The sequence below is a fragment of the Podarcis melisellensis genome (genome assembly GCF_964234715.1).
Source record: "Podarcis melisellensis genome assembly, chromosome: 1".
NCBI lineage: Eukaryota > Metazoa > Chordata > Lepidosauria > Squamata > Lacertidae > Podarcis > Podarcis melisellensis.
In genome coordinates, this window is record NC_138528.1 from 89,225,909 (window position 1) to 89,252,130 (window position 26,222).

General features: G+C 43.4%; 1 long non-coding RNA gene across 1 annotated transcript; it reads left to right on the forward strand.

Moving 5' to 3' along the window:
* Positions 1-1,056: 1,056 nt before the first annotated feature.
* On the forward strand, positions 1,057-13,865 carry LOC309367247. Its single transcript, XR_014166957.1, has 3 exons — positions 1,057-1,128; positions 7,279-7,384; positions 13,779-13,865. It is a non-coding gene; the product is annotated as an uncharacterized lncRNA (long non-coding RNA).
* The last annotated feature ends 12,357 nt before the right edge of the window (positions 13,866-26,222 follow it).

Sequence of the window (26,222 nt, forward strand, 5' to 3'; positions counted from 1 at the left end):
TGGATGAGTTGACCCTGCAGAGGAGCTGCACTGCTGCCACTTTCCTGTGGCAAATGCTCTTTGATGTTTCAGAGCTTAATAGTAGTAAGTGTGAAATTTCACCATCCCTCCTTCCTGCCAGTAGCACTCCTGGAGTCCTAAGCAATGGCCACCCAGTGGGAGAGAGCAGGTGGAGGCAGGGCTGGTGCACATCCTGGGGGCATGGTGCCCAGCAAGGGCAGCCGCAATGGCACCCACCAGGATCGCTCTGCCAGGGGCGGTGCGCTCCCCCCGCACTCCTTTTCTTCCACCAGTGTGGCCACCAAGCCAAGATGGCAGCTGATTGATTGGTAGCCACTGCCATAATAGTAGCCAGCATGTGAAATGGTCACGGGGAACCTCTGTGGGCATTTCTATAGGTAGGCACAAACCCACCTGGAAGAACAGCTCTCAATGTTGCATTAAGTCTTCACTTCATTTGAGCTTTTCCAATCTTCTTCCTTCTGTACATTTGAAAGACCCTTAGGGTGTATGCACCACCCTTGGCTGTTCTGGCTGAGCATTGCAGAAGTTCATTAGGCAAATGCAGTTGCTTAATTCCAGTATCCCGTCTCCTTGCTTCCTCCTCCTTTTGTCTTCTGATCCTGTGTTCACTTCTTCTGCTTCCAAGTGGGGATCAGTATTCCTCATTCTTGAGTTATTACTCAAACAATTATAGCTGAGTTGCTACAGAGTAAACATTTTTGTTGGCTCGGTCCTTAACACAATGAAATGTTTCACAACCACCTCTTATTTTATATTTTAATTACCTCCGGTTGCTATCAAGTTTCAGTTCCTTCCTTAATAATGAGACATCCAAGTGCAGTTACCACAAACTCCTGTGGTAGAACGCTAGAAGCCATAACTCTCTGTTTGCTTTGTTAATCAGCCTCTTCTAAAATAAAAAAAACGGGTATTCTTATGTGAATTTGCCACACCTACAGAGATAACAATACTATTGTTGTTCTTCCCTGTTTTTCATGGAAATGACCATTTTTCTTCTCTTGCAGTAACCAAATTTGTCACTCCCTTGGTTTTGGCTGATCATCAGAACTTCAGCAGAACAAGTTTCTTCTTGGAAGGACTTCCCATTGGAATCAGTGCTTCTGGGTAAATATCTAAGCTATCACCTCTGGAAAAGATTCTGTTGCTAATTAAATAAAATTCCGTGACTTTAAATCTCTAAATGCATACCTCCCCATTTTTTTGAGGATGTTGGCACAGGAAGGAAGGGCTCAGATTTTCTGAAGTTTGAACTTGTGGGCAGAAAGCTAACAGCATTAGGTAGGGAGGGGAAAACCCTTCTTCAACATTTCCCTTTTCATTACTTTGGAAATATGGAATCTAAAGCAACCTCTTACTTGGATATTGTTACAGCAACGAACCAGAGCAAAAATGACTTTGGAATCAGATGAGCTCAAATGGTGAGGGGAGTGTAGATGGTTCAGATTTTGCCATAACATGCATTGCAATTGATTTCTGTAGAGCAAGAGAGGGGAATCTTTTCCAGACCATGAGTCACATACCTCTAAGGACAACCCTCCAGGGGCCAGAAGTGGGCAGGACAAGGGGCAAAATGCTGGCATAGGTAAAAGCAACACATGTGGCTTTTACCTTTGTGCAGGAGAATACATTCCAGGCACACAAAATCCAGAGCTTCCATATACACATACACTTCTCTCTTGCTCTGCATAGGCAAGTGAAATACATCATCACAGCTCTAGGATGAGACAAAAAGACTCCTGGATGTCACAGAGCAGAACTGGCAAGGGGCTGGTCCTACGGGGAGACTGAAATGCAAACTAACCGCTACCTTTGGAGGAAACAAACTGGAAGGAAAGGTCCTCTCTGTGTTTCATCACCCAACCAGGCATGTCTATACAGACTGCCTATCAGAGTGCCTTTCATTTTCAGCCACACCAGTTAATTAAGTAAGAAAAGTTTAACCACAATTAAAGCTTTAGTTGTTTAATCTACTAATTAAATCAATTAACCATGCAATTGAAGGATATATGATAAGGACTGGGGTACTGGCTGATGACTAATATGTTCTCTATAAATGCTATATGGGGGTGTCTGGCAATGATGACTTGATGAGCAGAGAATGACACTCTGCACATGCTGTAGAGACCTTGGACAGTTAATCTTCTCATAAGAACCCAGATGGATGATTGAAAGCCTGGCTGTGCAGACAAAACTCCCAAGACCAGGGCTGAAGATTCTAGTATGCCAGAAGGACCATCCCCAGGCCTGCCTCCATAGGATGCCCTGGAAGGATATTCAGGGTGGGTTCCTGGCCTCACCTCCACCAGAGCAGCCTCCAGCCAAGTCAGAGGCTAAGTCACCCCTCCCAAACCCTTGAGAGTGTTGGAGTCAGAAGGCTCAAGCCCTGGGAGCTAGTTGATGACAGAGTGAACACCTGAGAACCCAATGTCACAAAGCAACTTTAGAGTAAAGGCTTCATTGAGAGTAATGGTACAGGGATCTTAGCACAGACTTCAGCACCTGCAGCAGGTATTGAATATGATCTGGGAGGCCAGGCTAATGAGCCTTCAGCTGGAATCTGCCGTTTGCTGAAGCAATGTGTGCCATTCAGATCCCTACATGACCCTTTTGCTTCCTTGCTCGCTTGTTACTGGATCTTCTCAGTTGCTTCTGGATCTTTGCTTATTAATGCTGCCCCTGGAGTTTGCTTTGACTTGGATCTCTCTCATGCCTGATCCTGGCTTGACGTTAACCTTGCTTTCCAGACTTCTCTTGCTACTTTGTGTGGGCCCAAGTCTGCAGTTTAAGTAGAGGTTGGATGGCCATCTCTCTTTAGCTGTGATTCCTACGTCGTAGGAAGTTGGACTAGATGACTCCTGAGGTCAATTCCACCTCTACGATTCCATGATTCATGTTTGGGAGCAATGTTGCATTGCAGTACATTGCTCCCAAGGCACTGTGGGAAGAGTGGTTGGTAAGACATGGTGTGAGGCTATTTCCATAGCATTCTACTGGCTGCCCCTTCTGGTAGCAACCTCCTGAAAATATTGGAGAAATGTCTCCCCCAGCTTCAGAAAGCAGCCGAAAATTAGTTTCCATTTTCATGGTGGGAATAATGCTTTGGGGAAATTATGATATCTATATACTGCTTAATGCCAAAATAGGTTTCTAAGAGAGTTGCAAAGTATAAAAACTAGCAATGCAAAGATTAAAATATAAACAACCATAATTAAAATGGCCAATAAAAGAATCCTGATAAGCTAAATAAATCCGTAATTAAAATAGACAATGAAACAATCCCATTTAAGCAACAAAGTAATTGAAGCAAGAGACTCAGAAAGAGAGATCAAGAGAATGCCTGTATGGATGAGATTTCAACCCAGCTGCACCCACTTGCATCCATGCATTCTGCAATAGAATGGCATATGTTCTTTCATTAGAATAAGAGAGACTAGAAAAGAAACATAATTGTCCTAAAATAGCTTATCAACAGGCGCAAAATAGCTCAAGAATAAGGAATACTGATCCCCAGTTGCGAGCAGCTGCCATGTTTGAAATGGCAGGCTGTGAATATACTCTTGTGTCCTGGTGTTCATGTGTATGCATCTACATGCATGTGCTTAGAGACAGGATGTGGACCTGTTCTCCACTCTCACATTTAGCTCCTAGAAATTTTACGGGAGGTGCAGAAAGCCTGAAGAATTAGCAACTCAAAATGCTAACAAAGAACACCCAACAGGCAAGAACAGACAGAAAACAGGGTAAATGATATACCAAAGAGAGGGACTAGGAAATGGAGACTCGGGTAAATTGGGAGAGTGGGAGATGATTGTATATGCATGTTCTGGGAGTGTGCTTCACTTTCCACCTCTGACACACCTTGCTGTTGTCATCCAGTCATCTCTTTGAGCAAAGATCCTGGCAGTCATGTTGAATTGTAGAGCAGCTTTTTGATGTGGCTAAATATAGTCTCCAAAGTAGACTGAGCCCACCCAAATGCATCCAAGTTGAAATTTTGCCAGAGGCTACTAGGGGCTTCTCTACTTAGTGAGTTTGGAATGACCCTTTAGTATCTGTCATGAGGTAATGAAGGAATAAGTGGAAAGTGGCCCTTCAATGTGCTCCAGCACTTGGTCTCAGACATGGAACCAAAGTTTCTAAAAGGGGAAACAGATGACATTTATTTAATTTTTTTGCTTCTACATTATTTGGAGCATGACAGCTCCCCTGCAAATGGCTCACACTAAGGTACACTTAAAATAAGTAGTTTGGGTTGAATCTTGCATTAAAAAGCACATAAATCTAGGGTAAAATCCACATGTGATAATATGACTAATGCATCTCTTTCCTCAGACAAATAAATATTCCATAACTGAGCTCACTGAGGTCCCCCCCTCCAAGATTACACATTTATATTTAACCACTTGTGATTTTCTTACCTTACAGGTGCACTTTTGATGAGGCTTTTAAAGTGTGATCTAAAGGCGCATAATTTGGTAACTGGTTATGTAATGGTTCTTCAGGGAATATTCAGAAAGAATATTTTCTGGATCCAGTCAGGATCTTATAGGACAAAGCTTTAGTCCCCTTCACAGGCTGAATGATAATGCTGCATCTTTTTTAAATGTCCAGGACTGAGCCAGTTCAATTCGCTTCCCACTTGAACAAAAGGAGCCAAACTGGTACAGTCTGAGTTTGCTGTGATACTAAAAAGAGAGAGAAACACACACCACCTTCTGTTTGTCTTCTGATACACTTCTTCAAAAAAACAGACCCTGAACTATATATAAATCATCCAGCTGTTAAATCCTTGACTATTTGCAGATTCAGGAGTCACTCCAAAGGAGCAGGATTACAGAAGTTGCATGTAGTTTTCTTTATAGCTGTGTTGGTTTAATGGCAGTTTTATTAGGGTTTACTTCCCTCCTCCTTGAGATTATAATTAAGCTTTATATAGGAAGCTGAGAAAGATCATTCCCATAAGTGGCTTGCTGAGAGGGGCAGGGCCACTACATTATCTAGCTGATGGGTAGGTTGTACTTGCTTACCGGGAGGGAGAGGAGGAAGGTCAAGGTGGTGGGGAGGTTGGCAGGGTGCAAACACCCCACCAGGAGTGCCAGATAGGCTCTGCCAGTGTTTTTGCACCACACAGTCCTCCTTAGCACCTTGTCCCTCACAGTAAACAAGAGCAATCCACCTGCCAGGCAGCTAGCATAGCAGCTCCATGCCACCTGGAGAATCACTTCTGATCACTCTGGAGTACTTTGTACCTCAGTGGTAGAGCAAGTGGCCACTGGTTCAATCTCTGTCATATCCATGTAAAGCTGTGGGAGACCCAAGCCTGAAATCCTGGAGAGCCTCTGATAGTCAATGTGAACAGTACAAAGCTAGGTGGACCATTAATCTGATTTGGTCTGTGACTGGTGAAATTTTATCCTGAAAACAGGGAGGGAGAAATCTGTCACATCTTGATTTCTTGCAGGTTCTCCCTTTCTCTGCTCCCCGCATTTCTGCCTCACTTTATGAATGTTGCTGCTGTTAAACGAGGATGTAAAAATAGTTAAGAGATTTCGTGTCACATAAGGTTTCCTTGAGATGGAGTCGTCTTGGCATGCAGACTTTTCCAAAGTCACAAATTGTTGGGCTCCTGTTGCTAAAAATAAGGTCCTGAATTATTTATTAAACATTACATTTAGGATTTGCAGCTAAAACACACAAGAGTGTAAAAGTTCAAAGGCGGCACGTTCCTTCCCATTGAAAGGAGAAATACTTTTAAAAGTTGGATGATTCATTTTTGATCACCCTTGTCTTGTAGTCTTTGAAGGGCTGATTTGCCATTTGAAAATGAAATGTGATTTTTTGAGAAAGAAGAAGGAAAAAAGTGTGTGTGTGTTTTAATGTTCCAAAGGAGGCAGCAGCAATGATTACAGCTGTTTAACAGGGACATCTTTTCTTTGCAAAGGAAGCATTTCATACCTTTGACCATGTTGCCTCCAAGGAAGATGGGCTCAGGACTTAGTGCTGGGTCAGAGCCTGGTCAAGTTGTAACGCTTCATGGTTCTTGACACAGCTCTGATATAAGAAGCTCTGGAAATGCCAGAGAAGAGACAAGTGAGCTCTATTATTTATATCTCAAAGCAAAAAAGGATGTCTGGGTTTTTTCCCCCTTGTACTGCTTCAACTGGTAAGAGAGAGCATTGGATTTGCAGAGCAGCTTAATTTCATCATTTGCAGGAAATATATATTTATATAAAATGTGTATCTTTCCCTGCACCCCACCCTATCACAACAGCATCATTCCAAATAGGCTTGGTCAGTGCTTTTTTCTAAAACAATGTTTAGGGGTACTCTCATTTTCCAACTCATATTGAAATACTGCCCCTCAATGAGGTCAAACTTAGAATCACAAAATGTTTAGGCATACCCCTGCATATCATTCCCCCCCCCCCGGCGAAAATAAGCACTGGGCTTGGTGGTGGGGAAAAGGCAGGCTTGGATTGGGGTGAATATCCAGGGCAAGAGAGTTCAAGGGTAGAGGGCATGTATCTTCCAACCATTGATGCAGTAATGGAAATAGCTCACTTGGTGGGGCAGAGCTGCAATGCTAGCCTCCCAACAGGCATGTCACTGGTGCTTACTGGGAGGAGAGGAGGAGACAAAGGTGTGGTGAGGTTGGGGCTGTGCAGGCATTCTGGTGGAACCAATGCCTATCAGATCAGTTGCTTCTGTAGAGAAAGATTTTAGGAAGCAACCCTCTCTGACATGTTACTTAAAACTAGACTTCCAGCTCAGGTGTTATTGGGACAAATTCACACTTAAAGAGTCAGATGTACCATCTTGGAGATGGTGCTTGGCTGATTAGCTGAGGTAACATAGTTGACAATAGAGAACATGTTTTAGATCTCAGATTTAATCACTGCCATTACCAGTCAAAGCAGTGTTCTTCAACCTAGGGTCTCCAGATGCTGATAGACTACAGTTCCCTTGATCCATGATCATTGGCTGAGATGGCTGTGGATGATGGGACTTCTTGTCCAACAACATTTGAAGAACCTATGTTGAAAAGCACTGAATTAAGGCATCTTCGGTAGCAGATCTGGGGAAAGTTCTCTTCTTGGTATCTTGGCACTGAGTTGCTATCAGTCAGAGTGGACCAGAGATCTGACTTGGTTACTGCAGCCTCATTTTCTTATACCAGTTTTTGAATATATGTGCATTGCTCAGCACTTGTAATCTCACCTAACATTTGTTTGTTTCCCTCTGTTCTTTTCACAGTTCTGCCCTTCTTCTCATCAAGGTCATTTCCAAGTTTATACTTGGAAATACTGCTCCTGCAACTCATAAAGGGTTAATCTATGCCTAACGTACGAGTCAGGCACAGGTAAGTCACTCCACTTTGTATTCTCCCTTGTCCAACTTGTTAAGTGTTGGAAAATTGACTTCTGGCCATTCAGAGGAGAACCACAACCCTATGATGTCTGCTCAGAAGGTGGTCCTATTCAGTTCAATGGGGTTTATTCTCAGGTAAATGGGTATAGCCTTACAGGCTTAGACGTTTTGAGGTTTCCCTGCCACCTGCTCACATGATCTGAAGGGACTTACATTCCTCCTCCATTCCCATCCCCTTGTCATCAAGTCTGTCTTCTTTTATGAAGTTTATTTGACTTCATCTATCCGGCCAGGAATTGTGTTCCTGACCACCACTCTGCCAAAAACACAACTTTGTTAATATTACATAGTAGGCTGAAGTAGAGCTCTAAGGCTGCAATCCTAACTTCATTTATCTGGGAGTAATCTCACTGAATGCAATGGGACTGATAGCGTTAGGATTGCAGCCTAAATGGTTAGGTTTTGGAACACAGTCAAGTGACTGATGCCTCTTGAGCACATGAGGATTGCCTTGCTGGATCCAAACAAATGCCCATCACTAGGCCAAACAATGGCAAGATAGTTGTTTCTGGGAAGCATCACAAGCAGGGCACGAAGTGGTGTGACAGACTTTGCCCCAGCATCTGTTAACCCAAAATATGTTGTCTATGAACATGGAGGTTTAATTTGCAGCACATTGTTACAGCCATAACTTGGGTGACTGGTGAGAAATTTCCACAATTAAATCTGGTTAACATTCAGGAGACAATTACAAAATGGAAGGGAGTCATAGTTCATTGGTAGATCACTTGCTTTGAATGCATAAGATCTCAAGCTCAGTTCCAGTTAAAGGGGGGGGGGGTGAAGCAAGCAAGCACTGCAGGACACATCCAGGATAGTGTTCTGGCAACTACCTCATCCTTCCCGTGTTACTTCCTGATGTCCCAGAAGCAACAGAAAAACCATTGTTCATATGTTCTCCATGATCATCCTTATACTGAAAAAGCCATAGATAAGAAATGGAAGAAGGTGGACAACCAAGCATCTGGAATGAGCTCCATCCTTTGAAGGGACAGTTGCTGGCCACCCAAGGGACAGATTCACCCATGAGAGTTCAGAGATTGGCCAGTAATCTATGGTGCAGAGTTGTTGTTACGAATATGAATGGGGCAAGAACATTTTAAATACTCAAATAGTGTCTGGAAGCAATGACAAAAGAGGAAATTAGAAATCCTCTGTCTTGGTGTAATCATGCCTTTTAAGTTTCAAAAATGTTATTGTCAACAGAGCGAATGTGTTCATTAGTTTAGTCACAGTTGTTCAGCACTTTCCAAACTGAAAGGCACTGCTGCAAATGCTAGGGCATTATGTTGTCTGACAACCCCATGCTTTAAGACTACTGTGTTTTGCATATGAGCTAAGGAAGAGGTGAAGGGAAGGTTAGTTTGAAATGGCATCATGCCTTGGTTAGGTGCAGTCAAATCAGTTGTCAGATTAATTGCATTATGGTGTGAATGTAAACAAACTTTGCAAAGAGATTGAGGAAAGGTTAAACCATTAGCTGTGGAAAACCTCAGGATCAATGTTTATCAGAGTCAGGTGAATTGTACTGTGTGCTTACCAGAAGTTGACATCTTATCCCCAGATATAATTCACTTTTGTCCTCGAGTATGTAATTATGTCACATGCTGAAGCCTGGTGAACAATGAAATGTGGATGACTGAATAGGCAAACAGGAATATCAAAGACTTAAGAGACAGCACGTTGGCAACATGTACTTTTTCAAATGTCTTCTTGTTTTCTCTTCTTCAGTAAAACATAATTAGTGCCAGGTGATAATAAGTTTTCCAACTTTCTGCCTTCAGAAAAGCCATGGCATATTGACCAGTATTGCCAAGGAAAACCTGTCCATCCAACACAGAACTCCAGCACATTGCCAAGAATTGAGGGGGTTGTTTTCAAGGGTGCATCCTGAATTTATGTAGGTCCAGGGAGGCCTGTGGACTTTACCTGTCCCCCATGTGAGCTAAGAGCATGACCTGACTCAGAACAGGTATAGGACTTCCTGATGTTATTGGACTCCAAATCGTATCAACCCCAGCTAGCATGGTCAAAGGTGATGAGAACTGTAGCCAAGCAACATCTGGGGGGGGGCTGCATGTTCCCTATGCCTGACTTAAAAACATACCCAGTGCTCTCTTGTGACCTGCACCCTATAGGATGAAATCCATAATGATAGCATCGTGGTCCTTCAGGGACTCTTATTTGCCACTACTGATCTATTCAATGAGGAAATCTTGAGAAGCAAACAAGGACCACTTGGGTTCTCTAGAACACAATTGGAAAACCACTGACCTAGGTAGCTATCAAGCCTATCTCTCAGCTACCACTGCCAAGAAGAAAATGAAAAGACTCTCTGCATCTATTGGCTGCTTCCAATGGAAAGCAAGTAAGATGGAAAGCAGGAAACAGGTCCATTCATTCCATACAGATAGGGCATTGTCACATTAGTCCAGAGACCAGAAGTTATATTTACGTGCAAGAGCATCTTCATTCATTTTAATGCAGAGAACATCAACATGCACACACAGGAGCACACACTGAGTTGCCCCCTCCAATGAAGAACCTCACTAATGAGGTTGAGGCCATAGGTTCATGTTCTTCTCCAAAGCTGTGCTCCAGACTGTTCTTCATAGATTTAGGTGCATGTGGAAGTGAGTACAGGCCAGCAACTTGAATGGCTTCGAAAAAGGATTAGACAAATTCATGGAGTATCTGGCAGCATGACTATTAGTTGCTGGAAAACCAAATGTGGAGAATGCTGTTGAATTCTGGGTCTGCTTGCAAACTTCCTATGGGTACCTGGTTGACCACTGTGAGAATATGATGCTGGGCTGATGCTTTGACCTGATCCACAAGGGCTCTTCTTAGGTTCCCACTGTCGACAGGCCCAGGAATTCTGAAGGTAGCTAACACAAAGTGAATTTCAACAACAGGATTATATATACAACAGAATTAAAGCACAACTTTTTAAGATGTCTACTTATGACAACAATAGGTCCAGCTTTCTTTCTTTCTTTTTTTACCCACACACCAAGGCCTTTTGCCAGCTAGTCTCCTGTCTTTTGCCTGTTCTAAGAGCCTTGCAGACAAATGCAGCCTGTCTAAGACCAAGGATTCCACCCCATGCCCCTTCTCAGGAGCCGCCCTCCTTCAGCATTTGCCATCTGCCGTGCCAGTAGGACCTGGTGAATCAGCAGAGCACAAAAGAACGTTGCTGTGGCACCTGCTGAATATTCATGATATATGAATATTCATTAAATTAGCATCTGTATGACCAGGCCTCCAGATTCACAACTGGCATTGCAGGAAAAGGGCCTATTGTATTTTAATTAAATGCCAGCTTGATTTCTAAACAGCTATACTTACCAGGATTTAATCAACTGAGAAGGATAGCAACACATTTCCAAACCCTGGGGATGCAACCCCTCCTCTCCCCCTTTGCACGTTTAATACGAGTGGGAGTTATGTGTTTGCAAGGAAAGGAAAAAAGACCTCTCTGAGCAACCAAAATAGCATCAGATTATCTTTATAATAGATTCACACTGTGTGGGATCCATCAACATTTCCCCTGAGGCACAATCAGACAAGAATAGTAAAGTGGTTAATATATCTTCAGGGAAAGGAGGGACATTTTCATATGGAGTGGCGCAGAGCTTAAGCATCGCCATAATGTGTACAGATCAAGAAGCAGAGGAAAAGAAAGCAATACTATAGCCTTTAACAAGGAGCAGGAGAGAGAAATTTGGCTAGCTTTATTTACATCTCTCAATAGAGTCAGGTGTTTAAGGGGAGAAAGAATAAACATTGGCCATTGCCTAGTGCCAGGGCTAAACTGAGAGAAGGAAATCTAAGAGGTAAACATTCACACTCAAATCTGTGACCATCTTATTTAATGAAACAAATGAGTAGCTGTACCAGTCCCCCTTTATTGGGATAGGGAAAAGGCAACTTTATATGAAAGTGAAATGTGTAAGTACTACAAAATTCACCAAATAACAGCATTATTAATTCATTGACACAATTCAGTGTTTATGGTGATGTACACAGTTTCACAAATAAGATCCCCAACCCAGGGAACTAAGTATTTACACTTTGACAGTAACATAGGGAGAGAGGAGAAAGACTGGCAAAGGTAATCAGAGATGAAAGTGAGGAAATCCAGTTTCAAAGTTGTCATTTTCATATGGAGATAAAATTCCATCTTTCTCCAGAGGAGTTCAGCATGGTATCCAGGTGGTCTCCTGTTAACCTACCACCTAAATTCATAACCGCAAAGCTTCAGCAAGGTTTCTGCAGCATGTGCCTTGAGATCATGATTTGCCAGTTTCTTAAAAACACTTCTGGATAGTAATCTATTGTTCTGTTAATATGCATTTTAAAAAACAAAAAATATATCTCATAAGATTCCTCTCATTCTACAGAGCAGAAAGGAACCATGTCTATTCTCTGTTATTTGATAAATGTGTGGCATCCATATACACTTTGGTTGCATCCAATTTCTTGAAATTAAAACCCATCTACTGAAAAGAAAGATGCATCTATAAACATTCCATGGTCTTGTTTCTGAGAAGCATCACCCCACAGCTAGGACACATTACCACATGTGGTATCTGATATGGCAGTGGGATAATGCTGAAGGTTCCACATTTCTCATTGCTTTTTCTTTGTTTGGGAGAAAGCAGGGAACTGCTTTCCAGGAACTGTGCGGTCCTTTGTAGTAGATTTCACAATTTGTTTGGGTGGCCATGGACGGACCTATCTCTTTTTCTGTGCTGTGCGGTTCAGATGAGATATGGGTAACTTGCCCCAAATCCTCCCTTTTAGGTAGAATCCTAATACCCTAATATTGACTGAGCCAGAGAGAGAAAATGATGCATTCACACACACACACACATGCACGTGCAAATCGGGTTGTTTTCAGCTGTTCCAGAGAACTGACACCAGCAGCACAATGAAACAGAAATGAGCTGGAAGAGCATTGTGGGTATTGACATGCTAATGAGCACGCTAAGTCCTTTCTGAAGGGAAACTGCACACTGGCTCGCTTAAAGCCATAGACCCACCAAAACAGTTTGCAGCCCCTTAATTGAGTCAAAACCTCATGCGCACACATCAGTGTCAGATTTGCAAGAACTTAGTCTGTGATCATATAGATGCAGGTACCCTAAAAGAAATAATTTATTATTAATAATAATAATACTTTTAGACTGTTTTGGGGAAAGATGCCCATCCAAAGTGACTTACCGTTAAAGAGAAAAAAAGCAGAAGATGAAAAGAACAATAATGCAAAATTTTAAAACTTAAATATCTACCATGCAACAACACTCCACATTGAACAAGCAACTCTTTAACAGAGCTGGAAAGAACATAATCCAATCATACCATAACCAAGTTAATAAATGCCCTGCTTTGAAGGGCAATTGAGAAAAGAAAAATAGGCATTCAAGGCCTGTGATGTAAAAATTTGATGCAGTTCCAACTGAAGGGAAATGACTATGGCATAATCATTCTAAACATGAATATTGCTGTGCCATACTTAACAGTATAAATCAAGACACATTTGGTCTTTCCACCAAGAACTCCCTTCCCCTCTTGCCCCATTTGACAAGCTCTCTTTCAGCAATCAAGATGTTGTGTGGAATTCCAGAAACAAAAGTGCTGCTCCAACTTCCAGAGCTCTTTGCCCAGTGAGGAGCTCCCTCTCTTTCTAAGGCTGTCCTCTTAGATGGTCAGATGGTCAGGCTGCTCCTTAGATGGTCAGATGTCACAATTCTTCTTCTTCTTCTTCTTCTTCTTCTTCTTCTTCTTCTTCTTCTTCTTCTTCTTCTTCTTCTTCTTCTTTTCTCTCTCTCTCTCTCTCTCTCTCTCTCTCTCTCTCTCTCCTTCCCTCCATGCTCTCAAAACATACATGGTCTGTACCCCATTCACAGAAACACATTTACATACATACCCATCTTGCCCATGCACAACTGCAATAAGAGAACAGGATGTCGACTAGCACTTCTAGAGATAAGGGGGATAATTCTTGCAGTGATGGAGCACATTAGCTAAATGCAAACCAATGGGACTTCAGAATGGGAACCAAATTTCTTACAAAGCATTACCTAAAAGACTGTTCTTTAGTAGATTAAAGGTTGAAGAGTGGTGAAGCAAGCCAGTGTGTAATAAAAGGAATTACTTTTATATTTGCAAATAATATTAATTGACCGCTTGTTGCTTAGGTGGAACTACTTTTTTTGTAAGCTGAAATTCTCTGGGTTTGTTGTCATCATCAAAGTATTCAACTTCACTAAGCCTCCATACACACCCTTTCTCCTTGACTGATTGCTCTTTCTATTCCCTAGCATTTTCTAAGTGCTGCAGAGTCCCTGACTGCAGGCTCCAAATCCAACACACACAGTGCAAAGGGGAAAAGAAACGGGGAAAGAAGATAATCATGGAAGCACCTCCTCCTCCTTTGGCTGATTGATGGAGACAGGTTGGTGTTGCCCTTGCCATGATGTTCCCCATGGGAGGCAAACGGTTGTCTCCAGCACTCAGTTAAAGTCACTTAGCGGTGTCGACCACAGCAAACTATGGCAAGTTCTTAAAGAAATGGGAGTGCCTGATCACCTCATCTGTCTTCTGAGAAATCTCTATGTGGGACAAGAAGCTACAGTTAGAACTGGATATGGAACAACTGATTGGTTCAACATTGGGAAAGGAGTACGACAAGGCTGTATATTGTCTCCCTGCTTATTTAACTTATATGCAGAATTCATCATGTGAAAGGCTAGACTGGATGAATCCCAAGCCGGAATTAAGATTTCCAGAAGAAATATCAACAACCTCAGATATGCAGATGACACAACCTTGATGGCAGAAAGTGAGGAGGAATTAAAGAACCTTTTAATGAGGGTGAAAGAGGAGAGCATGGAATATGGTCTGAAGCTCAACATCAAAAAAACGAAGATCATGGCCACTGGTCCCATCACCTCCTGGCAAATAGAAGGGGAAGAAATGGAGGCAGTGAGAGATTTTACTTTCTTGGGCTCCATGATCACTGCAGATGGTGACAGCAGTCACGAAATTAAAAGACGCCTGCTTCTTGGGAGAAAAGCAATGACAAACCTAGACAGTATCTTAAAAAGCAGAGACATCACCTTGTCGACAAAGGTCTGTATAGTTAAAGCTATGGTTTTCCCCAGTAGTGATGTATGGAAGTGAGAGCTGGACCATAAAGAAGGCTGATCACTGAAGAATTGATGCTTTTGAATTATGGTGCTGGAGGAGACTCTTAAGAGTCCCATGGACTGCAAGAAGATCAAACCTATCCATTCTGAAGGAAATCAGCCCCTAGTGCTTACTGGAAGGACAGATCCTGAAGCTGAGGCTCTAATACTTTGGCCACCTCATGAGAAGAGAAGACTCCCTGGAAAAGATCCTGATGTTGGGAAAGATGGAGGGCACAAGGAGAGGGGAAGACAGAAGACAAGATGTTTTGGACAGTGTTCTCGAAGCTACCAACATGAGTTTGACCAAACTGCGGGAGGCAGTGGAAGACAGGAGTACCGGGAGTACTCTGGTCCATGGGGTCATGAAGAATTGGACACGACTAAATGACTAAACAACAACAACAAGCGGTATACTTGCTCCACTGGTGTAATTAATGTTTTGTGTCAAAGGGACATTGTTGCACTACAGAATGTATAAGCAGCTTGCTGGTAACTTTATACAATATATTGCACTGGATTCCTCTGTCGTGCAACATTTAAGCCTGCATGGACTGGTGCAGCCTCCCAGTGGCTCTTGGTCTCCCCGCTGGAAGCTGGTAGCTGGGAGAGAAAATCAGTTGAAAACAGAGATGTTAGCCATATTCATTGGTTTCAATGGGTCTACTCTGAGTGGGACTTAGGATATAGCCCCATGTTCTAGAAAGCTCTGGAGTTTCTGTAAAAGTTTATCTCAATGTGTGTGGGGATCAGAAATAGCAGACAACTGTCCCTGAAAAAATGACTGATTTTCTTTGCCATCTTTCAGGCAGGCACAGAGAAAAGTTGGGAATACTATCAAGCACATTTTCAGCTTACATGGGATCATAACTAGTTCCAAGAGGCCTGACTGGTGCCCCTAAACAGGTGGGACAGAGTTACAACGCAAGCTTTACTGCTATTTACCAAGAGGAAGCAGGATGAGGGCAGGGCTATGAGGGCACATGGGCAGAGTGACTCTCCAGAATCCTTTGCCACTGGAATCCTTGCCTATTATATAAATGCAAAGGTCCCCCAGGAAATAAATAAAAATGGATTTTTCCCCCTTTATGGTGGAAAGTTTGAAAACCACTGATCAGAAAACTACATTTCTGAGCTGTCAGGCATAGGATTATGCTGTAACTCCATCTGAAGAAAAGGTGGGTGGGGGAACGTCATGAGTAATGGGACTGAACTGGGTATTTCATGCTCTTGCCAAGAGTACACCATAACGAAATGAAAAAGTGCAGTGTTAGCTGACATCATTCAACAAAAATGAGATTCACGTACAGTTTTAGGGATTAAATGTACACATAACTGAGCTGGAAAGTGAAATCTGGCCACGGAATGATACTTGTTTTCATAAACAGAACATTCATAACAGTCAATTCTTCAAAACACACACAAAGATATGTCCAGGCTGCTGCCCCTGGGCCCTGGCCGATTCATCTTCAGTTGTGAACATTTCGGAACTTGCTGAGTGAAGGATTTCAATTTTTTTTTTTAACCTCATGATTTCTTACAAATAGAGAATCCCATGATGAAGGGGAACTCTTAAGAGGAAATCCCTGGAGATAGCAAGGGAGATATTTGTCACGTCACAAATACTATGAGTTTCAAGCATGCCTGTGGACAGGGGCCTGGAAGTGGTTTCTACATGGATTCCCTGATGTGAAAGCAAATGCCCCAGAATGCAGTCGCTCTGCAGTGGTGTTCTGGGGTTTGCATGAACGCAGGAAGTCTCTATGCATGGAAAAACCTTCCCGTGATTAGGAGCACTGCCTGATCGGGGCTCTTGAATGTGGGGAGGCCTCTAAGGGATTCGAAGCCCTCTTCAGACATGCATGATAAACATGTGAAGTTCTGAAGAGGAGAACACCACGAAGGTGTTCTGTGCATGGCACAGAGGAAGTCTAGCAAACTCCAAATTTGGAATCTCAAATTTCAGTGGCGCCTCATGCAATGCTAAAATTTGGCACCCCCTGCCTCTCGCACTCCATTCTAAATAATAGTTGCCATGCCCCCTGCAGCTGCGAGCCTAGTGCAACCGAACTGATTGTGCTCCCCTAAAGCCATCTCCAAGTCTAGTCTCATAAGCATCCTTTATTCAAATGTGACATTTATTTGCATTTTTACAGACCTGTCATGGACCACCTGAATGAGGCTTCTGGACCTCAGTTTGGGAACACCCTTGCCCTAGTATATTCATTTCTGTGCACATTACCTGGCTGCAGAACTGCATTGCAAAATTCAGAGAAGTACGCATTTCAAATGATGTCTGTGTTTCAGTTCACATACTGTTTTGTAATGTGTAGGTTAGGTAAGCTCACATTTAAATGCAAACTGAATTGAATTTCACCCCCATTCCCATTCCTAGGTGGAGCTCAAATGTGATGGGCCCAGGGGCAGCAAGGTAGAAAGTCTTCCAACAGTCTTCCCAGCAGTGCCACACAGAGCATCATATTGTAATCATGCCTCTAGGTTACAGTGGCAAAAAGAAGAGTTGGCAATGCCTTTTTCGTAAGCACTCATCCCTTTGTTGAATGGAATTTGTAGTATGTTGCCCTAGCTGCTTCCAACCTCAGCTCCAAAGCTCCGGATCTAGCAATAGATCCACTGTAAGGTCTTTAAACCAAGAGACGCTCTTCCCCCATGTGATGGAAATGCCCAACTTCAATTAGAGACACATTATTTTAGAACCCTACAGCTCTCAAGAACTAGAAATGAAAGGACGCAAGTCCATCTTCACCCACACAGATGGTGCTTTGATGCAGATGTCATCAGCTAGGCCGAGGTAACGTTGTATATAAACGGCAGTCCCTTAATTGCCTGGCATGCATATTTTCCCTGAAGTGTAATCAGCTTGCAGAATTTCTCTTGTGCAATTCTACCAGGAGTGCCAATGTTATTTAACTGCAAACAAAGAACATTTGAGGGAGAGGCTGTATGTGTTTGCTTTTTTTTAAAAAAAAATGAAAACAAAACAAATGTTATTTCCCCAGTCATTCTTGTATGATTAAAAATGAAATTGTCCAGAGATTGTACACTATAGTTCCCATTTCATATGTAGTAGTAGAAGAGAAAATACTTCTTATAGCTTCAGCGCTGAGCCTCTTTTCCTGTTGCCATTCCTCACGTTTTCTACTGTACCAATTGGCTTCCAGCATTCCATGGGGGCCGCCATGTTCTGTTACGATGTGCTTTCAGTCAACACCAGGAATAGTGGAAGTAGGGGCTGAGTGCAACCGGGATGACAGTGATGGGACTCGTACATGTAATAATTTAAATTAACACTGTCAAGTTAGGGCCGACAATCTTGTGACCTTGGATTCTTTAACCCGGGGGGGGGGAGAGAACATATGGCCTTCCAGATGTTGTCCAAGTCCCTTCTGCCTCTACTAGCATGGCTAATGGTCGGAATTATGGGTGTTGTAGAGTCTGGAGGTCCCTTGGTTGCTGAGGTAGGGGAGCTTCCATTGCACATGTAGTGTTGGAGAGCAGGGATGCAGAGTTTAGGAGGTACTCAGAGAGGAATGCAGCATGTAGTTGAGGTCCATTGCTCTCTAAGGTTGGTGATAAAGCACCAAATTTAATTGTGGATCGTTGTTCAGGAATATTGCTATTTCCTGTTTTAAATAGGGAACTGAATCTGGATACCTGAATTCAGATTTCACTCCAGTGTTCTACCTCTGCTGGCTCAGGCATTATGCTACTGAACACCAGCTGCTGGAAATTGCAGGTGGACAGAGTGTTCTTGCTGTCATGTCCAGCTTGCAGGCTTCCCAAAGGCATCTGATCAGCCACTGTGAAAACAGGATGCTGGACTAAATGGGCCACTGACTTGATCTGGCATGCTTATTATATGTTTTTCAATCAAAAATGAATATTCAACAGCCGGGATCTGAGAGCAGCTTTCCACATTATGGGAAATATCCACTGGGTTTTTGAAATGACTTAAAATGTTCTGAGATGTGGACCCGCTGCTACATATATTTAATTTCCAGGATTCACAGTTTCTGTGCAGTTTCATATCTACCAAAGTTTGTTCTGCTTTCCTTTGGGTCACACCAGCGAGGCCAAGAGAGGGGTCTTGCTGTCTGGGCAACCCAGGACCTCCATAAACACTGCCCAAGCTTATGTTCCAGAGAGGTCAACCGCTAACACAGTGGTTTGCCTTCATCCCCAGAAGTGCACTCCATTGTTTCTTGAGACAAACAAAATGTTTGGCAAGCCAAAAGGGGATGGCATAGGTGCATGGTCCATCTCAAGCATTAAAAAACACACACCAAACCTACTGTTTTAAGGTGCAATCTACCTGACTCTCAAATGATCTCTTGCAAAAACCAGACCTTTCTGCTATGTGAACCTGAGTAAATTGTTATGTGGGTACAACCACACACCTATGCAGTTCTGCATGAGTCAGTGCATGCATTACAGATTCCATGCAGAAAGGTGGTCTAAAATTTCAATTGTTCTGCCTTTCACTGTGCTGACTTGACCGTTTTCTGAAGCAAGTTGGAAAAAATATGAAGGGGGGGGGAGAGAGAGTCTGCACGGTAGAGATGGACAAATAACTGACACCAAAAGAAATGTGAGTGGGTGGGAAGGAATTTGATTTCCCATATGCTTTTTGTTTCTCTGTACTTAAAATGCAAGGTTGACATCCCCCACCCTGCCCAATATACTAATTAAATAAATACATTGCTAATTTTAAATTGAACACTCAGTGCACATAAAATGCCTCTGTACTGGTAACATTGCATCAGATCTACACTGAGTTAGCTGCACTAAAGTTCTATCTTAGGCATTTATATCTTAGCCTAATCTACCCCATAGGGTTGCTGTGAGGATAAAATGGGAAGGAGGAGAACCGTGTATGCCATCTTGAGATTCTTGGAGGAAAAGTGGGGTACAAATGTAATAAATATATACTCCTCCCCCAATACTGATGTCAAGAGGACCTAAGTGTGAGTAACTTAATCTGAAATCCTCACCAGCTTCTTGAGAGTAAGCCTTACTGAACTCCACGGGACTTACTTCTGAGTAGATGTTTAATCCTGTCCTCAAACAGAGCAATTCTAACATGGGGCCTGGGAGGGTCAGAGTGGCAGAGTCAATGTAGTGAATCTGGAGTTGTGACAGATCATGACAGCCAGGGCTGAAGTGTGACACAGTTTCCTTTTGTGTCTGGCACAGCTGAGGGACCTAAAGATTGGGTCACTTTGTAGTTCAATGGGACTTTGGATCCAGCAGATCCAAAGCCATCAGCACTTTTCTCTGTCCAGAAGTGCCCTGTTTGGGAGGATTTCCACACTGAATCACTGGAGAGAGAAACCACATTGGTAGCTTACTGGGGAGTTCAGGGTGCCTGCTGCAATACGACACTCTCAGCACCAGTGTACATGCCACCCACCCCAGTAATCAAATTGGGTGGGTGTTTAGGATTCAGTGGTTAACCTGGATCCAAACCATTAACTGATAATCCTCAAAGAGGAAGTGAAATTCTGATCCATGCAAGAACAAACTAGAAGGAGACAGATAATTTTAAGCAGTGGTAGAAATGAGTATGCGTTCATGTGGTTTTATTGCTACATGTGCAGTCAAAATTAAAACCCTAAGCCTTTTTTTCCCATGAAGGAGACCCTGAGAACTGTCCTATTTGCACATGCCTTTTTGTTCCATTGTCCTTTGGCTACCTGTCTTGACGCCCATGACTTAAACTTTTTAAATGGCAAAGTTTTATAGTAATCTAACAAAAATATTCTCTTTTTTTTTCAAAGTTTGCCTCTTTGGGGCAAGGAACCCAATGCACACAGACAAGGATACGCTGCGTTTGCCCGAGGGCTGCTCAGGTCTGCTTCCTCCACTCAATAATGCAGAAGGTGCTTCCAGCGATCTCCAGTAATTTGCAGGTCTCATGGGATCTGTGGTCAAAATTGTAGGAAAAGGTCAGGAGAAGTGGTAAGGATCTTGGAGTCTTCTTTCCATATCTGCCCCCTAGAGAGACCTAAGCTTGTCCCACTCCATCTTTACTTCCCAGAAGCTTTTGCAGCACTGAGATGGTCTGTGAGCAAAGGGGCTCTCTGAATTCTTGAAGACTATTCTATTGCAAACTTCTGGCTAGAAAACTGACGTTCACAGTTTACTGGGATGTAACTTAAGGCGTCCACCACAGCAGAGCGCTTCACCACAAGTGGCATTCCTGTTTACTGATGGGTGTGTATGGGTGTGTTGGGGAGGTGGAGTTGGCTGAAGGCCTGAATCCAGAAGTGCCCAACATTCCATAGGTCATTTTGACAGGGATCTTTCTTTATTGGCTTTCTGCCATACAGAACGGGATCATTCTTAGGTAAGAATCAGGTTTTTCCTGGCTAGTTTTCTGTGAGTTCCAGCACTGGGCTTCTGCTACAGCACTGACCTGATAAAGAAAACCAGGGAAGTAATAAATACAGAATTTTTAAAATTAGCAAAACAAATCAACAAAAGTTTCAAAGCCTGGGGAAATAAAATGGTCTGCTCCCGGTGACCAAAGATGCCCTTTCTATTGAAGAGTGTGATTAACTGCAGTTTGGTCGTGACTTTCCCTGCTTGTTTTGAATTGCTTTGCAGTTGCCCAGCCATCAACCACCCAATGTCATCCAAAGTCAGCTGATTGACATCTCAAGCCAAAGCAGCAAAGGGACACGGCTGTGGAAGCATCCCAAGGAGCCCAAGAGAGAAGCCAGCAGGAGAGGTGGCCTATGGACCGCCAGAGCCTGGGCACACCAGTAGGAGGGTAGGCTGCTTAGAAGGGGGTCAGGTGGGATCTTGAAACTGGGGAAAGACAGAAGCCACCAACACTTTGCTGGAAGAAACCTGGGTTTGGGGGGCTTAGTGGGGCACCGAGACCAGAAAGAAAGGAGAATAAAAGCAGTGAAACTAAGAGCAAGACCTTCAAGACACTCCCACTCACTGGCTCAAGCAGTGGAGGAACAAGTCTAAGAGGCCTCCAGAAGAGTCTGTGTGCCTGAGGGTGGAGACAACTAACACAGTGCCCCTTGGATGCAAGATCACTGCAAGGGGAAATCCCAAACCGACCCCTGATTCATCTGCCACCAAAAAAGCCCTAAAAGGTGCTTCTACCCATAGGGTAGTCCAGTGCTGGAACTTAGGGGAAACTGGAGAGGAAAAGACGATGATTCTTACATGAGGATGATCCTGTGCTGTAAGGCAGAAAGCCTATAAAGAAAGAGTCCTTAGCAGGCAGGAATATGGGTTTTTCTCTGTGTTATGGATACACACTCTTTTAATGTGCTCCTTCCTCCAGACCCCTCCACATACTTTTTTTATTATTCTAAGACACCCTGATAATGTGTTTGAAATGGGTGGGGCATGAGTTCTAAAAATTAAATTAAACTGAGAGCCTGGCTGCTTTCCTCTCCTCTAACTCCATATGCCACTTAATACAAAAAAATAATAATAAAAAGGGACAGAAGTGTAACCCAACAGCTTGCTGATTCCTAGCCCTCAGATTTTTAATCTTTAGACGTCATCTACTCCGATGCCAAATGACGCTTTTCTTGTCTAATTCTGGCTGGGATTTTTTATTTGAGAGAGAGAGAGAGAGAGAGAGAGAGAGAGAGAGAGAGAGAGAGAGAGAGAGAAAGCTTAGAAGTGAAGCACAAAGAGGCAGAGCTCAAAGAAGTCCCTCTTAACAATTTCTACACAGCAAGGGCACAAAGCATCTATATGCATAGAGCACCCTTCATTATGATGTTCTAAATATAGCAGCGCCCACTTGAGTCAATATTTGAAATGAAAAGCCACTATAAAAGAACTTCCATATGCATTCACCACATCTGTAGGATGCTGATTTTTAATATATATATATATATTATTCAGTGGAATCTTTTAAACCCATAAAGGAACACCTGATAAAATAATTAACCTGTAGCCTGAAAAGGATTCAATACAGGCACTTACGCAAATGGGACTGCGAGAGGGAGTCCACTGCAATGCCTTCCCACAATAGATAGAAGAACTGGAAGTTCTGGCAGCTGTAGAATTTGCACTTCAGCCATGGTTTGCTAGAAATAGTTACATTCCCATCCACTTGCATGGGATCAGGAAATTAAATGAGGTGCTCCCCTCCACCCAAATTGGAAAGTGTTTCACTTTCCCTCCAAGCCAGTTCAATATTCATATGACCCCCACCCAGCGGTGGAGGAAGCCGATGCGGGCACCTGGGGTGGCGCACCCAGGGGTGGCAGGAGCCACCCATAGGGGAAGGGCAAGGGCAGGGCAAGCCGGCCATAGGGGCACTGCGAGGCCTCCAGAGTCTGCCTGCCTCCTCCCACTCAGCTGCCCTACAGCTAGGGGGGAGGCAGAGGGCGGACCGTTTGGGCAGTGCGGAGACTGCATGCGCCCAAGCCACTGCGTCTCTCCTAGGAGAGATGCGTGGCTTGGGCGCTTTGCAGGCCCTGCAGTGAGTGCCACCCAGGATTTTGTCACCCCCTCAATGATGACACCCGGGGCAGCCCACACCCACCGAACCCCTTCCTCCGCCTCTGCCTCCACCCATGCACTTGCCCCAACTTCATTCCCCTGTATCTCCTTTCAACAGAGCTAGCTCAAGTTGTTACAGAGGGATACCAAATCCCTTTCTTTTCCATGCCCCCCCCGAGTCTTGGTGCAATGGCAGCAGTCCCTGGGGCTCTTCCCCCTTTGCACTCATAAACTGCATGACAAAGAAAGAGGGACCCAGTTTCTGGCAAAGTCTGCTGTTGCTAGCCTTAAATGTTTATCCAGCTCAGATCCAAGCGAAAATCTGCCTCTTCTTTGACGTGAGCATTGCAGGCACACAATGTTCATTTCTGGGCCCATTGCCCAGTGAATTCCCTCCATTATCTCTGCATGTAGCTTACGTCACATCCGTTACAAGAACCCATAGCGTGTGATAATGCTTGTGGTACGCAATACTAGTTCTGAGCATCCCCAAGGAAGGGGCATTAGATATTGTGGATGGTTCTAGGAGTCAGGGTAATTTCTGTAGCCATCTTAAAAGGAGGGTATCTGAAATCTACTCAGAGTTGAGAGTGGATTTCATGCTCTTTATTCAGCTCACAGTGGGAGGAGGAATGAAAGTTCCCCCAAAGTATCTGCTTTATATACATTATTTACACAATGGGCTGCACATGACTGGCTAATTCCGGAACCTGTAGGCCAATCAGGTTGTGGATTCACTTCCATCTGGAGCTGGATTGGGTGGCTCCTGCAGACCAATCATACTGCTGCATTGTTCTAGGACCAATCAGACTGCTGCATTTTGGATCCTATTCAACTCAGTACATAACAGAATCAAAGAAAATCAGGCAGAGGCGGTTTACAATCCTCCCTTCCCAGTACACACCCCCCCCTTTCGTGAGGACTTCCAGGAGAGGTTTGGAAAGCTCAGGGCCTGCATTGGGGAGTAGGAAGGCAGCCCTAATAGATCTGGTTTAGTACTCTGTGTTTTGAGACTGCTGTTGCTCCTATCAAATGGGGGGGGGGATGCATATTGAGAAGTGTGCACTGGTCACAAGCTTAGACTTGTAACTGTAGTTTGGGGAAGCAGTTGGGTCTGTTTTGGAGCAGCTCTGTCGTTTCCCAGTTCGACTCACTATTCAAGACTGAATTAGATTTGTTAGAAATGAAACTCTGTTCCCTCCCCCCCATTCACTGTAATGGGAAATCTAAAACTGACTATAACTCTTCTCCCCATTTTCACAGAACTCGATGCAATTTGCAGACATGGTCATTTCTTCTGAGAAGGCAAAGCTTGCCAAATTTCAGTGTAACAGCTGCAGAGGTTCTCCTACAAGTACAGAAGTAAGAAACTGGGTTGTAGGCAAAAAAGCATGGATCCTCAGGAAAGATGGGTGTGGGGGAATGATACCCTCCCAGCAAATACAGTGGTACCACGAGTTACAAATACCTTGGGTTACAAACACTTTGGGTTACAGACTCCGCTAACCCGGAAGTAGTACCTCGGGTTAAGAACTTTACCTCAGGATGAGAACAGAAATTGTGCGGCGGCAGCGGGAGGCCCCATTAGCTAAAGTGGTACCTCAGGTTAAGAACGGTTTCAGGTTAAGAACAGAACTCCGGAACGAATTAAGTTCTTAACCAGAGGTACCACTGTACCTTGTTACACCAAGGATCACTGATGTTGGATAGGCATCTCCACCCCATTTACAACCAGCAACAATGTCTGAGTAACCACTGTTATCTTCCTCAGTGGGTTGCACCACAGATCACCACACTTTTATAACATCTGTGCTACTGACTTTCAAACTTTGGGATTGTTGAAATATATGCAACAAAAAAATTAATCAGTTTGATGCGTGCAACTCTACTTTGGTCTGCTAGAACTAAAACTTTTAAGCAATGTGGACTAAAGTCAGTTTGGTGGCCCCTCTGGGATTAGGGGCTCTGAAATTTAAGCTTCATTGGTTTCATAATAGATCTGCCCCTGCGAGAGAGAGAGAGAGAGAGAGAGAGAGAGAGAGAGAGAGAGAGAGAGAGAGGGATCTGTATTGACTTGCACAGGGAAAGGGGTGGTGGAGGGAAAAAACAAATCCACTTTAAAAATAAACACAGCTTTGGAGCTTTCTCCTAAATCACTGTGATTGGAGTGTCCTAGGAAATTAATCCACTATCATGAAAATCTAGGCCTGTTAATCAAAATGAAAGATTCTGCTACAGCTCTCCACCCACACTAACCCCGCCTCGAGCTTCATAAATTGCGGTGCCCAGAATTGGACACAGTATTCCAGGTGTGGTCTGACCAAGGCAGAATAGAGTGGTACTAATACTTCTCTTTTTCTGGACAATATAGTTCTGTGGATGCATTAGCTTTTTTTGCTGCTGCATCACACTGTTGACTCTATACTTGTGGACCAGTGTAAGTCTCAGCCAATGGGAGCTCTTCCTAGAAGACATTCATCTCACCAGCACCAGGCTTCCCCATTTCTCTACGATTCACAACTTCATCAGGCACTGCTGATATTGACACTCCGTTGCTAGGTTACATGTTTACCACTAAATGAATAGCAGAGAGAGGGAGGGAGAGAGGGAAGAGCGAATATTCAACAGATTGGCAAATAGCAAAAACGTGCTGGGACTTGATTTGTTAATTGCAGTCAGGATAAATGGCTCTATTGATGACTATGATTTTACACTGCATTAGTCCTCCAAAAACAGCAATTAAGAATGTCATGTAAACATATATCTGCTTCTAGCGACAAAGACAAGTCTAAAACTACGGCATGGAACACTAGCAAAGTTTAGATCAAAGTCTAGAAATGCTTACATTTACTAGAGTGTGTGTGCGTGCACATTGAGGGAACTCTTGTGAGTAAGCTTAGGCTCTTAGAGTCTGAAAAACATTTTTGTGTTTTTTTAAAAAACATATTTTTAAAAACATATTTAAAGATTTCTTGGTTTACAAAAGTATGTGCAGTGTCTCTTTTTTCAAGTTACATTTTCTACAGATCAGTTTCATTTGTTGAGACGTTAGTGTTACATTAGGAAGAAAGGGGG